This window comes from Gorilla gorilla, chromosome 2 (assembly GCF_029281585.2).
Source record: "Gorilla gorilla gorilla isolate KB3781 chromosome 2, NHGRI_mGorGor1-v2.1_pri, whole genome shotgun sequence".
Classification (NCBI taxonomy): Eukaryota; Metazoa; Chordata; class Mammalia; order Primates; family Hominidae; genus Gorilla; species Gorilla gorilla.
This window is the reverse complement of record NC_086017.1, coordinates 130644205-130660074: the sequence shown is the minus strand read 5'-3', so window position 1 is coordinate 130660074 and position 15870 is coordinate 130644205. Positions and strand designations below refer to the sequence as shown.

General features: G+C 42.8%; 1 protein-coding gene and 1 pseudogene across 1 annotated transcript in view; both read right to left on the bottom strand.

Annotated features, from left to right (window-relative positions):
* The window catches only part of NR1I2 (nuclear receptor subfamily 1 group I member 2), a 36509-nt gene that overhangs the window by 19861 nt on the left and 778 nt on the right, over positions 1–15870 (bottom strand). The gene's annotated exons all lie outside the window — the stretch shown is intronic.
* Positions 6343–15870, bottom strand: part of LOC109026118 (prohibitin 1-like) — a 29711-nt pseudogene continuing 20183 nt past the window's right edge.

Genomic DNA, 15870 nt, shown 5'->3' with positions numbered 1-15870 from the left:
AATGAAATTCTATTCAGCAGTTTAAAAGAATGAAGGATACATGCTACAGCACAGATGAACCTTGAAAACATTCTAAGTGAAAGAAGTATACCCAAAGACCGCATTTTGTATAGCTCCGCTTATATTAAATGTCCAGGAAAGGCAAATCCATAGAGAAAGTAGATTCGTGGTTGCCTGTGGCTGAGAGTGGAATAGAGAGTGGCTGCAAATGAACATGAGGTTTCTTTTTCTTTCTTTCTTTTTCTTTTTTTTTTTGAGGCGGAGTCTCTCTTTGTCGCCCAGGCTGGAGTGCAGTGGCGCGATCTTGGCTCACTGCAAGCTCCGCCCCCCGGGTTCACGCCATTCTCCTGCCTCAGCCTCCCGAGTACTTTTTGGAGCATAGAAATGTCCTGGAATTAGATTTTGATGATAGCTGCACAACTCTAAATATACTAACAGTTATTCAATTGTTCACTTAAATGATTAGACTTTATGATACATAAGGTATCTCTCAATAATGCTATTTTTAAAAATAATCAACTGGACATTTCTGGACATTCCAGAAATTAATAGTACAATATCTGAAACTGACAACTCATTGGATGTTTTAAGAACAGATTGAATCAGCAACAGACAGTGATAGTGAGTTCAAAATTAGGTCAACAGAAAATATATAAACCGAAGCACAGAAACAAACAAAAAAGAGCATTAAGAAAAGAACAGGGCGTAAGAGACACACGAGACTCAGTGAAATAGCCTAACATATGTTACGGACACAAGAATCGGACAGAAGCAATCTGGGAAAACACACTTGCCAAGAAGTTTTTGAAACCAATGAAACGATTAAAAACACACATACCTACCCACACATCGTAAAATTGCTGGGAATCGATGACAAGAAAACTAATCTTACAAATATGCAGAAAAAAAATTAACCACAAAGAAATAAAATTAAGATTAATGGTTGACTTTTCAGTTGAAATTGTAAAACAGAAAAGACAATGGTTAATATCTTTATTGCTATCCAAGAATTTGACCAATAGTTTAATTATCCTTCTATTGTAAAGGCAAAATAAAGACATTTTCAGACAAAGACTGAAGAATTTGTTGCCAGCAGATACTTGCATTACAAGTAATACCAAAGAAAGTTATCCTGGCAAAAGCCAGTGGGGAGCATGGAACTTTAGGAGGGAATGTGGAGAACTAAAAAGGGTAAATATGTGGGTGCATATAAAACAATATTGAAGGTTTAAAACTACAATAATAATAATGTCCTGTATATGCTATCTTTTAGAGATATGTGTGTATGTATCTGTGTGTGTAGATATGTATATATATAGAATTGCAATAGTGATGAATTTGGGGTTGGAATTATTTTCATTTTCTCCTCTATAATTGTCTGTATTTCCTCAGTTTTCCCTTTCCTCTTTAGAGTAAGAGTCCGATGGCTGAATGCCTGGAGGCTGACACCCCAGAGCACCACCTAAACAGCTTGAAGAAGGAGGTATGGTAGACGCAGAGGAAGGGCCGTGACACCTCCTGCCTGGCCCACTGAGCTCTCCCATAAACAGGTTGTTCCTGCTGCTTCCTCATGAGGCCATTTCCTTTCTGTGAATGCTGATTTTCAGTATAAGATCCCCTGTGTTTGTTTGGGGGTAGTGGAGGAGCATTAGGACTTCATAAGAATGAGAAGGGGACACACACACACACACACACACACACACACACACACACACACATCTTTGTGCAGTTACTTCATTTGCTAAGAGGCCCCAAATCCCCTATTAAAGGGAGAAGGGAGGTCTTCCATGAATGACACACACATAAACATGGGAATGACTGATTGCGACCAAACAGGATCCAGCTGGCCGGCAGCCTCCTGGAGGTCAGAGGACTTTGTTTTTTGCTCCCGGCGGCTGGAGATATAGTGGGCATTGTCTTGTTGTCATAGTCAGGAGGCCATGTCCTAACCCTTGCCACTGATGTTGAACTAACTCACTTTACTCACTAACTTCTCTATACTTAGTGTCTCTACAATAAAATGGAAGCTGCTGAGAGAGGCTGACATGGCTTTGGGCATGAAGAGGAAGAGGAGAGTGCACTGCTGCAGGGGCTGTTGCCACAGACAGATCTGGCAGGGCAAGAAGTGAGGAGAGAGAAGGTGGGAAGGAACCAGAAAGGCAGACGCCACGCTGAGGCTGGGCCAGGGGGAGCCCCCAGGAGAGCATGCCCTCCAGAGAAGACGAGTTTGAATGTGGAGGGAAAGAAATGAAGAAGAGCGGTGCAACTGGAGATAGCAACGGAGGAGAATTTGAAAGAAAATGTGTGTGAAGTTTCTGCTACAGAAGGAGCAAGACTCCCAGGAGTATGTAGAGAGGAGAGGAATAGGGTTGGGAGGGAAGGGAAAAGGGGAGAGCAGTACAAGGCTTGAGTGAGCTCAGGGCTGGACAATGGAGCAAGGAAGGGATGCAAAGCAGCATTGAGGATTAGAACTAGACAGAACCTGCTGGGTGGAACATGACCAATGGAGGACAGTGGGTTCCAAGGAGGCTCAACAATGGGACTCTTGCAAGTCCCCTGTCTTGGGGCTGGGAAAGGAGTCAGGGAGAAATTTCAGGTCATGTCAGGCTGAATGAGACCCTGCTTCAATTCCAGGGACCTGGGGTTTTCTGATCAACAGGGGATTAAGCCGTGAAGCGTGGCACACTTGGTGTGAGTGTTTATGTGATTTGAGATGACTCAGTGGTACAGGGTAGATCACAACTACAAACTAGAAAAAAATCACAAAGTTGAACATGGTCCTCCCCCTACAGAAGAAACATGAGGAAGAGAAGGACTAAAGAGAAGTGCTGGGAGAAGACTTTGTGCCTTGGGGGAAAGTGAGAGGCAGGGAGGTGATCCACTAGTGACCTTTGGAGTCAAATATTTAGAGACTCGGCGTGAGAACACGGGTGAGTGCTGCAGATACATTTGGGCCAAACGGGAATTGGGTACAGACATGGGAAGTGGTCATCTTTAGTGCAAGAAAGAATGAAATGATCAGTAGAAGGTGCAAGACACTGCCTATTAGGTTGGGAAGTTTAGTGATGATGTAGGGCAAAGGAGAAAATCCCACTATACATTTCTAGCAAAATACTAGAAAGGGGATGATCTACAGGAGAGAAGCCCTTGTCAGGGCGTGGTGGGATATAGTTTGAGAAACACAGAGAGAGGGAAAACTAAGGCAGTGAGAATGGGGGGATTGTAGTTTAGAAAGAGTCAAGAAGCCAAGTGAAAGAAATTCAAGCAAAAGAACAGAACCCAGCCTTGACTATTTCCAGGCACCGGCAATGGGAAGGAGGAGGCAGCATTAGGAGATGAGGAAGGCGGATTAACGGGGAGCCCAGAGAAACTGCAGGTGATGGGCATGTTTCTTAAGAGAGTAGGAGAAAAGAAGAGGGCTGCTGGCCATGCAGAAGCTAGAGAAGAGTCACAAGGAAAGGCAGACACCCAGCAGTGCTGTGTGGTCCTAAACAAGGGAGGCAGGGCTGACTGGCTGAGCAGAGCAGGAGACTGAAGGAATTCACAGTACAATGCCTCAGAGCCCTTTTATCTCCCTCTCCTGCCCCACCCTCTTCCCGTCCCCCTGCAGGCACACAAAGCTCATCTGTTACTGAGGCATCCCTTAAGGTCTGCCTACGTTGTACTTTGCCCTGCTAAAGACTCTCCAGGGTCACAGCCGGAGACTCGCTGTCTGGGACACAGCTAGTCTCCACTTCTGCACTTGCCCAGCTCCCTTACTGGCCTGTGCACTGACCAACCCCAGCCAAGAGCCAACTCCCCAGCTAGTGGTGTTTGGAAGAGCAATTTCATCTGGTGTTCAGGTTAGTCAATGGGCAAGTAGAGGTGCCCTTTAGTCAGCTTACGTGGGTTCTGAGGCTTACACAATTTGGGCAGTCCTATTTTAATTTATTTTACATTATTTAATTTAATTTACTTATTTTGAGACAGAGTTTCAATCTTGTCACTCAGGCTGGAGTGCAAGGCATGACCTTGGCACACTGCAACCTCTGCCTCCTGGGTTCAAGCAATTCTCCTGGCTCAGCCTCCCAAGTAGCTGGGACTACAAGGCATGGGCCACTACACCAGATTAATTTTGTATTTTCAGTAGAGACAGGTTTTTCACCATGTTGGCCAGGCTAATCTTGAACTCCTGACCTCAGGTGATCCATCTGCCTTGGCCACCCAAAATGCTGGGATAACAGGCATGAACCATGGCGCTTGGCCTGGGCAGTCCTATTTAAGAAAAAAGAATATAGGCCAGGTGTAGGGGCTTATGCCTCTAATGTCAGCACTTTGGGAGGCTGAGGTGGAAGGATCAATTGTGAGGAGTATGAGACCAGCCTGGACAATATAGCAAGACCCTATCTCTTAAAAAAAAAAAAAAAAGGCTGGGTGAGTGGCTCACACCTATAATCTCAGCACTTTGGGAGGCCAAAGTGGGAGGATCACTTGAGCCCAGGAGTTCGAGACATGCCTGGGTGACATGGTAAGATCCTGTCTCTACAAAAAAATTTAAAAATTAGCCAAGTGTGGTGGCACGTACCTGTGGTCCCAGCTACTTAGGAGGCTGAGATGAAAAGATTACATGAGCCCAGGAGGTTGAGGCTGCAGTGAGCCATGTTCACACAACTCCAGTCTGGGCAACAGAGTGAGATCTATCTCAAAAAAAAAACACCCCAAAAAAACAAACAAAAAAAACTCAGCCAGGCATGTTGGTGCATGCCTGTAGTCCTAGCTACTTGGGAGGCTGAGGTGGGAGGATTGCCTGAGCCCAGGAGTTCAAGGCTGCGGTGAGCTAGGATCGTGCCACTGCATTCCAGCCTGAGTGACAGAGTGAGAGCCTGTCTAAAAAATAATTTTAAAAAATACGAAATTACAAATACAAAATTACGTACCAAAGAGAATATTTCTAAGAAAGAATGAGAAAAGAAATCACAACAAATGACAAACATTATAAAGGACAAGTAACAACATCACAGAATTCAGAAAAATGTCATAACACTTTCATTAACTAATTGCCTGGCATGCCTCTATAATGTTTTTGATCATGTCCTTATGGTAGATAGAATAATGGCCCTCAAAGATGTCTGCACCCTTATCCCCAGAACATGTGAATATGTTTCCTTATATGGCAAAAGGGTCTTTGCAGATGTGATGAGGGTACAGAACCTGGAGATCAAGAGTGTGCTGAATTATCCAGGCAGGCCTAGTCTAATCACATGAATCTTAAAATTAGAAAAGCTTTCCTGGGTTTGATCAGAGAAAGAGACGTAATGTGGAAAAAGGGTCAGATGCTAAGTTGCTGGCTTTGAAGATGGAAGAAGGGGCTGTGAGCCAAGGATTGCCATGGCATCTAGAAGCTGGAAGAGGTGAGGAAACTGATCCTCCCCTACAGCCTCCAGAAGGCAGCCTCCACTGATTGGGCAGAGTTGGGATCGCTTGGCCCACGGTGGTCCTGTCCTGCCTCTCTGCTGCACTGTAACTCTTTAATCTTGCCTGAGTGGTAAGGATTGAGGCTGTTCATTTTCCTTGTGGTAACTCTGGAGGGGAAAAAGTGGACTTTGGCTAGAAGAGAATGGGTGGGCAGCAAGTTTCCAGAGTTACAGTGAGATCTGATTGTTTTAGTCCATTTTGTATTGCTACAAAGGAATCTGAGGCTGGGTAATTTATGAAGAAAAGAGGTTTGTTTGGCTCATGCTTCTGAAGGCTGTACAAGCGTGGCACCAGCATCTGCTTCTGGTGAGGTCTCAGGAGGCTTCCAAGCATGGTGGAAGGTGAAGCGGGAGCCGGCATGTCACACAGCAAGAGGGAGCAAGAGAGAGAGGAGGTGCCGGGCTCTTTAAACAACCAGCTCTTGTATGAACTAAGAGTGAGAATCACTCATTACCGAGGGTACCAAACCAGTCATGAGGGATCCACCCCCATGACCAAACACCTCCCACTAGGCCTACCTCCAACATTGGAGGCCACATTTCTTTTTTTTGTTTGTTTTTTGTTTTTGAGACGGAGTCTTCCTCTGTCACCCACTCTGGAGGGCAGTGGCGCGATCTCGGCTCACTATATCCTCTGCCTCCTGGGTTGAAGTGATTCTCCTACCTCAGCTTCCCGAGTAGCTGGGATTACAGGCACACGCCACCACATCCAGCTAATTTTTTTTTTTCTTTTTTGAGATCTGAAGTGATTTTATCTGTATTTCCTTCACTTTAAGCCAATCATGAAATTTCACAGTGATTTCTGGGGTGGAGGCAGAAGGAAGGCAGTGTTAAGAATCACTGGGGTTGTGGCCTAGTTGGCCCATGGAGGTGCAGGCAGGGTGGGCCCTCACTGGGGCAGCTGGAGGAGCACGGACTGCCCTGCCGGCAGATTGGTGATGTTCCAAGAGCGAGAGAGCTGGTACGTGATGTCCTCCGCAGCTTCCAGCTTGCACAGCTCCATCAGGCTGTCCCCTGCAGTGGCCAGTGAGTTCTGGCCCTCTCTGCATCCTGCTGAGCCACCTGTTTGGCTTCCACTGCTTCTGTGAACTCCTTCCTGAAGGTCAGATGTGTCAAAGACACATCGTCCAGGATGAGCCCAAAGGTGGCTGCTCGCTCCATAAGGTCGTCGCTCACCTGCCTGGAGACCAGTTCTCTCTGGGTGATTAGTTCTCCAGCATCAAAGCAAGCCACCACTGACTTGAGGATCTCAGTAGTGATGGATGGCAGCACACGCTCATCATAGTCTTCTCCGATCCTGGTGAAGATGCGAGGAAGCTGGCTAGTGACAGGCCCAAAGAGGATGCACGGTATGATATTGACATTCTGTAAATCTTTGCTACCAGTGATGACTGGCACATTACGTGGTTGAGAACGGTGGTCAAAGATAATTGGTTTCTGTACCCATGGTATGAGAAAGTGAGTCCCTTACCCTACCACAATGTCCTGTACTCCACAGAATCGGTCAAAGATGACAGTTCTGTGCCCAGCATCCATGTTATATAAGGCAGAGTTCACCATGCCTTCTGCAACAGCTAAGGCCAGTCCAAACTTGCCGATGGACTCAAACACTTGGCAGCTATGTTTTCTTCTGTTGAACCCTCTCACACCTGTTTCCACTCTGAACTCCACATCTAATTTTTGTATTTTTAGTAGAGATGGGGTTTCACCATGTTGGCCAGGCTGGTCTCAAACTCCTGACCTCAAGTGATCCGCCCGCCTCGGCCTCCCAAAGTGCTGGGATTACAGTTGTGAGCCACTGAGCCCGGCCTAGAGGTCATATTTCAACATGAGATTTGGAAGGGTCAAAACATCCAAACCATATCACTGATTTTGGCAAGAGACCCATCAAGTAACTTTTTTTTAGGACAGGGATGATCAAAGAATGCTTTTCATAGAAAATGGTATTACTTCCTTCCTCCATCAGAAGAAGACAGGTGTGTCACATGAGCTGTCAACATTGGTGAAGCAATCACACAAGGGGACAAATGGTGTTACATAGGAGTGTTCACAGCCTCCCACCTCTCCTTGCACAGGAGACTCATAGATGTTAATCTAGCCTGACGTTGCAGGAGGAGGCCACTCTGGAGGCCAAGCCCACCCCAAACCTGCTCTCAGAGAAGCTCCTGGTGCCCAAACAAAGGTCCATAGGCCTTCTGGGGCCTGTGAGGGATGGTGTAATTGCTCTGTCCCAGGGACAAGTAATTCCCTGACCCATTTAGATCCTCTTCTAGTGAGTCTGGATGTCAGACATACAGACAGAGCTAAGTTATAAGGTCTGCTGGCTGGACTGCTGCCCAGGGGGCTGCCATATTCAAAGACACCAAAGCATTATTGGAATGAATCAGAAATCAGATGAATTTTAAATTGCCTCCTTTCCTACCAAAGCAGTCATCACCCTGAGGTGGAGACTTAAAACACTCCTTGACAATGCAGACTAGTATCTGTACGGTGCTCAGGGACACTCACATGCCTGTCACACAGGGCCACTCCAGCCAACCCAACCCTGAGGACAGCCCATTGAAGTTGGCAGACAGAGCCAGAAATGGAAAAATATGTGGTGTAGGGCTGTTTGCAGGGAAGAAATGTACTGTTTTATTATGTGAACACTTAAACATGCCTTCCAAGAAGTTGTGTGGTTTGGAAAATTACACAGAATAAATTACTTATTTTGACCATAAAGAACATAGTACACATTTAAAAGAACATCACTTGCCAACAAGCACATGAAAAAGTACTCAACATGGTTAATCATAAGGCAAATGCAAAGGGAAACCATAATGAAACATCGCTTTATATTCAGGATGGCAGCTATCACATAAACAGAAAATAACAAGTGTTGGCAAGGCTGTAGACAAATGGGAACCCTGGACTCAGGTGGTAGGAATGTAAAAATAGTGTAGCCATTATAGATAACAATATGGCAATTTCTCAGAAAATTGAAATAGAATTATCATATAATTCAGCAACCATTTCTGGATGTATATCCAAAAAGAACTGAAACCGGGGTCTTGAAGAAATATTTGTACACTGATGTTCACAGCAGCACTATTCACAATAGACAAAATGTAGAAGCAACCCAAATTTCATCAACTGATGAATGGATAAACAAAACATGGAACATACTACAATAGAATATGAGTCAGCCTTAAAAAAAGGAAATTCTAACACATGCTACAATACGGATGAACCTTGAGGACATTATGCTAAGTGAAATAAGCCAGTCACAGAAAGACAAATATGAGGTATAGTAGTCAAGCTCATGGAAGCAGAAAGTAGAATGGTGGTTGCCAGGGGCTGTGGGGTGAGGGGAATGGGAGTTGTTTAATGGGTAGAGTTTCCATTTTAAAAGATGAAAAACCTCTGGAGATTGGCTGCACAACGATGAAAATATACTTCACATTATTGAGCTATACACTTAGAAATGCTTAAGATGGTAAAATTTGTTATTTGAATTTTACCAGAATTAATTAATTTTTCAATCCTGTTCCTTCTGTATATTTTGCCACAAATTAAAAAAAGAACATCACCAAATAAATGTTGATCAAATATTTAAATAATATTTAAATTGAATTTAAATTGAAAGGGAAGCCAAAATAGTAGACTGGTTGGGGTGCCTCAGTCCTGCCCTGTGCATGGCAGCCACGGTGCACTCAGAGAGAAGGCAGGACAGGGAAGCTGTGAAGCATGAAGGGCCCCGAGGAAACAGAAGTTGTGAGGAGGAGAAGCAGCAGAAAGAAAGGAAACAAAGGAAAGTAACATCAGTAGTTGATATGGTTTGGCTGTGTCCCCACCAAAATCTCATCTTGAATTGTAGCTTGCATAATGCTACATATGTGGAAGGGACCTGGTGGAAGGTAATTGAATCATGGGGGCGGTTTCCCCAATACTGCTCTCATGGCAGTGAATAAGTCTCATGAGATCTGATGGTTTTATAAGGGGAAACCCCTTTCGCTTGGTTCTCATTCTCTCTCTTGCCTGACACCATGTAAGACATGCCGTTTGCCTTCCACCATGTTTGTGAGGCCTCCCTAGCCACATGGAACTGTGAGTCCATTGAACCTTTTTTTCCTTGTAATTTACCCAGTCTCAGGTATGTCTTTATCAGCAATGTGAACATGGACTAATACAGTAGTTAAAAGCACTACAATCAGGAAGAAAAAGATAACCATGTCAATTAAACTGCATTTGATCCCAACCTGAGTTCTGAACTACATTTTAATCTCTAGGAGGTCAGGGCCCTGGCAGTTGAGATTTTTGCCTTCCTTCTCTCCCATGCCTGCTTCAGAAGTGCCCCTGTTTAAGGTAACCTGGAGCCTGTGCTTACAATCTAAGAGAGTGATGCTCCAGCTTTCATGTACATACAGATCACCCAGGAGCTTATGAAAATGCAAATTCCCATTCAGTAGGTCTGTGGTGGGTCTGAGCTTCAGCATCTCACAAGCTCCCAGGTGAGCTGATGCTATGGGTCTGCAGTCCACACTTGCAGTAGTAGCAGGACCTAAGAAATCCAACTAACCAGACAGAAAATTGGCAGTACACAAACAGACTGGCATGGAGAAGATGATCTTGTCAATAAAAACAACTTTATGGCGCTAGGAAATAAAATAAATAATCAAAGAGATATGTGAAATGACTCACATTATAAATTGTTGTTTAAAGTCAATATACAGGCCGGGCACAGTGCCTCACACCTGTAATCCCAGCACTTAGGGAAGCTGAAACAGGAGGATCATTTGAGGCCAGGAGTTCGAGACAAGTCTGGGCAATACAGTGAGATGCCATCTCTGCAAAAAAATAAAAAATTAGCCAAGTGTGGTGACATGTGCCTGTAGTCCCAGCTACTTGGGAGGCTGAGGCAGGAAGAACACTTGAGCCCAGGAGGTCAAGGCTACAGTGAGCCATGATTGTCCCACTGCACTCCAGCCTGGGCAAGAGAATGAGACCTTGTCTCAATCAAATGAAAATAAATAAATAAATTTGTATAATGATGGCCAGGGATGGTGGCTCACACCTGTAATCCCAATGCTTAGTGGGGCTGAGGCAGGAGGATCACTTGAGGCCAGGAATTTCAGATGAACCTGGGCAACAACGTGAGACTCTGTCTCTACCAAAAATAAATTTTAAAACTGTCTGGGCACGGTGGCACACACCTGTAGTCCCAGCTATTTGGGGGGCTGAGGCGGGAGGATTGCTTGAGCCCAGGAGTTCGAGACTGCAGTGAGCCATGATCATACCACTGCTCTCCAGCCTAGGTGACACAGCAAGACCCTGTCTCTTAAAATAATAATAATAATTTTTTTAAAAGTCAATATACATTTGAGGGTGAGATAGTTCCTTCCCAGGAAAAGGATGTGGGGATGACATACAGATACATTTAGTCTTCAAATGAGTCAAAGCACAAGCTTTGGAACCAGGTCACTGAGATTATGGGAAGAGAAGAGTGGGCAACTTGAAGTTGAAGCAACAGAGTCTAAGTAAAAGGGGGTAAATGGATAAAAAAACAAAAACCATAATCTTTGGGATAGAAACTCTTGGAGATAGCAGGATTATATTTAATTATGTGTGTGTGTATACATACATATACATACACACGATTACATATATTTAATTATGTGTGTATACACACACATATATACACACATGCATAATTAAATATATATATAATCATCCTACTATCTCCAAGTTACACATACACACCACACACACACACACACACACACACACACACACACATATTAATAGCAAAACAGGCCAGAGGATAAAGAGAAAAAAGCAGGTAAGGGGAATGTAATATAAGAATACTGAATTTCTAAGATGCAGGCAAGTGATGCCTATAAAACCATTGGCGTTGTTCAGTGAAGGGAGACGTTTGGTGAATTTAACTCACATTTGCACAAGTTTTGCTGTTTACAAAATGATTTCAAAATCACAACTTCGTGTCAAGGTGCCTGTGAGGAAGGCAGGGCAGGGCTTATCCCAAGTTGAATAACAGAGTCGGGGGCAGGGCAGTTCTTATTATCCCTTTTGCAAATGAGGAAACTGGGGCTCTGGGGTGTGTTCCAGTTCATGAAGTCAATTAATGACGGAACTTTTTTTTTTTTTTTTTGGAGGCAGTCTCACTCTGTCCCCTAGGTTGGAGTGCCATGGTACGATCTCTGCTCACTGCAACCTCCACCTTCTGGGTTCAAATGATTCTCGTGCCTCAGCCTCCCGAGTAGCTGGAATTACAGGTGTGTGCCACCACGCCTGGATGATTTTTGTATTTTTAGTAGAGACGGGTTTTCACCATTTTGGCCAGGCTGGTCTTAAACTCCTGACCTCAAGTGATCCACCCGCCTCGGCCTCCCAAGGTGCTGGGATTACAGGCATGACCCACCATGCCTGGCCAGAACATCTTTTCTTTTCCCTTATTCTGATTCTTCCTGTTATGTAAATAGATACATGATGCAAGTTGTTTTTTCACAGAATTCATGGGGGCAAAATGAGGCTATATTTTAAATTCTTTATGAAATAAATCAAGTATTATTAACAAAAGCCTCCTCATTGGCCCTGGCATGGGGCAGGCCTCCAGAGGAAACTCAGCCAAAGTCACGGTTTATGAATTCAAGAAAGAGAAGTCAGCTGCTCTCTTCAGGGGGCCATAAATGAAAATTGGCCTTTATCCTTCCTGGGACTTGGTCATCAGATCCAAGAGGTCAGAAGGTTACTAGACACAGATCAGGGTTGAGACCTGGCATCAGCCCAGGTCATAAGTACACACAGTACCCTCTTCCAATATTTAACAGGACACAGTGGCCTCTGAGTTAACTGCCTATGTCTTATCAATGCATGTGTAGTGCCAGTATTGCCTGCGGTTTTATAGTTTGACTCTTTGGAACTTACACAGATCCAGGAAAATTATTTCAAACATTACATGAGGGATTTGGATATGTCTCTTTATGTCAATTTCCAGTTGGATATTCAGTTTGTTATATCGATGTTTCAAAGAGGTTCAGGAGGTGTTGCAGGGAACTTTTCCCAGCCCCCTTCAAATTGTGCCACCTAAAAAGCCCCTGTATGCAAGAGGGGTTCCCTACACATTCCTCCTGTCCTCCCCAGGTTGTGCCCAGGACACCAATATCTGAAGTGTGAGGGCAAGAGTCTGATGGCTCAACAAACAGAACGTGGCAACCACACTAAGAATTTGAATTAATGTTGTCCACGTTCCCTGAATTTATTGTTCTTTTTAATGGAAAAATCATGGGTCTGCATTCCAAGGGTCCTAGTGGCTATGGGATCATCTCTGCTTCTATCACCCTTGGGATGAGCTATATAATTAACTATGGAGATATGATAAGGAAATTAATCAGTGCTTAATAGCATTTAATAAAACTCAATATTCATTCATGATTTAAAATTCTTGGTTAACCAAGAGGAATAGAAGAGAGCTTCACTAACTTGATATGGAATAGTTACTAAACACTTTTACTAGATATCTTATTGGAGAAGCATTAGAATCAATCTCATTAAAATAAAAAATAAAGATTTTATTGCTGGCACTATGATGGAGAAGTTGGTTACAGAAAATCCTCCTGGTATACAGCACCTAGAAATACTAAATTTTTAAGAATGTCATTTTTCATGCAGGATTGAGCTGGTAGGAAAGTAAAGGAAGTCTCAAGAGGCCAAAATTTATAAGATTATGCTAAGCCAGAGGCATGAGAAAGGGAAGTCATGATCATCCTGGAGTTTTCTGGACTCCTGTAGGCCTGGGGCCTGGATTTTAATGGTAGAATAGGAGACAAAGCCTGGAGCCTAACCAGATCATAGACTATAAACTCAAGATCCCCTAAGGGTGACATCCTCAGTAGAAACCATGGAGGGAGACAGGTCTATCCCAGGCCTTCTCAGCCTTGGCTCTGGGTAGAGCAAAAAGAAAAGTCTCCTTTGAAATTCTTAACAACAGGCCTGCAATCAAGTAAGTTTGGGTCAGGATTCTCACTATTTGTGTGGCCAGTAGACCCCAAGCTTATGGTGGTCCTAGTTAGTTCTGTCCTCAGGTTCCTGGCAAAAGCAAAAATAAATCCTCTAGAGGAAAACAATTTCAATCTCAACGAATCCCAAAGAGAAGGTTCCAAATGAGTTCATAGTACAAAATAAAAATGGAAATCAGGAACATGACAAGAATGCCTAGGACATCTAAGTGTTTGTAAACAGTATCCCCTAGAATTGTGCAGTATAGAACCCACACAACTGTATGCATCAGTTCTGAGACTATCCACTTTCATGGCTACTACTCAGCATTATGCTGAATGGCAAAGAAAAACCAATAAGACACAAAAAATTAAGGTTTGTAAAGATTGGAAAGGAAGGAGCAAAACTCTTACTATATATAGATGATATGTTTGTCTAACTAGAAATTCCAAAGGAATCAACTGATAAGCTTTTATAACTATTAAGAGAATTCCATAAGGTAACTAGGCAAAATATCAAAACACAAAATAGATTTTCTACTTATTGGGGGAAAAAATCAAGTAGAAAAGGTAAACATTATAGTGGAAATTGGCTCAGGAATAGGAAATAAATACAAAAGGACACAGAAATGGACATGTGTAAGTGGGAATTTAGTACATGATAGAGGTGATATTTCAAACAAATAGGAAAAAGATGGACTTTTCAATAAATAGTATTGAAATAATGTATTGCAATAAGTGCCAGGTGAATAAAGACTAACTTTTTAAATAAAAGTATTACAGGAAGGTGCACCAAAGCAGCTTCATAATCTTGGAAGTTGAGAAATCTTTTAAAAATCAGCCTCAAAGAGTAAAATCCAGAAAGAGGGAAACTAACAGATTCAACTACATCAAAATAACAACAACAATAATAGTAAAAATTTCTGTTGGCTAAAAAGTATGATTTAAATAAAGCTTAGAGAGAATATTACACACATATCAAATAATTTGCATTGAGAATAAATAAAAAACTCCTACAAAGAAGAAAAAAATCCGACATAAAATAAGCTAAGGATATGAATAGGTAATTTAAGAAGAGAAATACAATGGCCGAGAGGGGTCCTATAAAAAGAATGCTCAACTTCATTAATAATCAGGGAAATTAAAATATTGAAATAATGGGTTGTCATTTGCACTAATTCAATGGAAAAAATAATAAAATACTGAATAAACAGCAAGCATTGTTTGGAGTGTGGAGGAACAGTAACTATCCTTCTCTGCTGGTGGGAGTACAGTCGGTTCGGGTACCGTGGAGGGCTGTTTGGCAGCCAAAAATTGAACCACATATATCCTGTGATGTGGCAATTCAACGTCTTAGTAGTTCCTCTAGTGCAATACTTGCACATGTCTAGAAGCAGACAAACACAGTGAGGTTCATTGGTAAGACTGAAAAATTGGAAAAGCTTAAATATCTATCGAAAAGAAAACGGCTAAATAAAAGAAGTGTACACTGTGAAATATGACGTAGCAGTTAAAATAAATGAAGTAGAGCTCTATACAGATGTGGAAAGTCTCCAAGTCATGCTATTGAGTGGAAAAACAGAATTAGAACAACATGGCAACAGATAGGTTTAATAGTACACCTATGCATAGATGAACACACACACAGACACAATGGTCTGGCAGTAAATATATCACACTAAGTACTTTTGGGGAAACTGGAGATTGGGATTGACAGAATGGCCAAAGGTGAATTTAGGTTTATCTATACTGCTTTCTCATTTTCAAGGAGCATGAAATCATGTATTACTTTATAATTTAAAAAGTTATTACCTAAAAAACCTAGTCTAGTGAGTTTTGTGGTTGTCTTGGGTTTATTCCATAATAATTTTGGAACAAGTTGACAGCTTTTAGATCAGGAGTTGGCAAACTTTTTCTGTTAAAGGCCAGATAATTAATATTTTAGGCTTTGTGGGCCATACTGTCTCTTTTGCAACTGGTCAATTTTGCTGACTCAATGAATCAGCTATAGCAGGCACTATTCCTCCCCACATGGCCTCTAATGACATGGCCAGAGTTGAAAGGATGTTGTAGGGCAAAAACAGCCATATACAATACATAACGAATGGGCATGGCTGTGTTCCAATAAAGCTTCATTTATAAAAACAGCTGGCGGGCCAGAGTTAGCCTGTGAGCCATAGTTTGTCAACCCCAGGTTTAGACTTTTATGACATAACTAAAATATTTTTTAGGCGTGTTTGTGTACCACAAAATACTTTTTCCCATTAACCAACTGATTAAATAAGCCTCTGAGGCCTCCCTCAGCCTCCTTTCAACTCTGGCCATATCATTAGAGGCCATGTGGGAGAGGAATAGTGCCTGCTATAGCTGATTCATTGAGTCAAGACTCAGTGGCCTCAGAGGTGTCTGTTGACCTGTCCTAG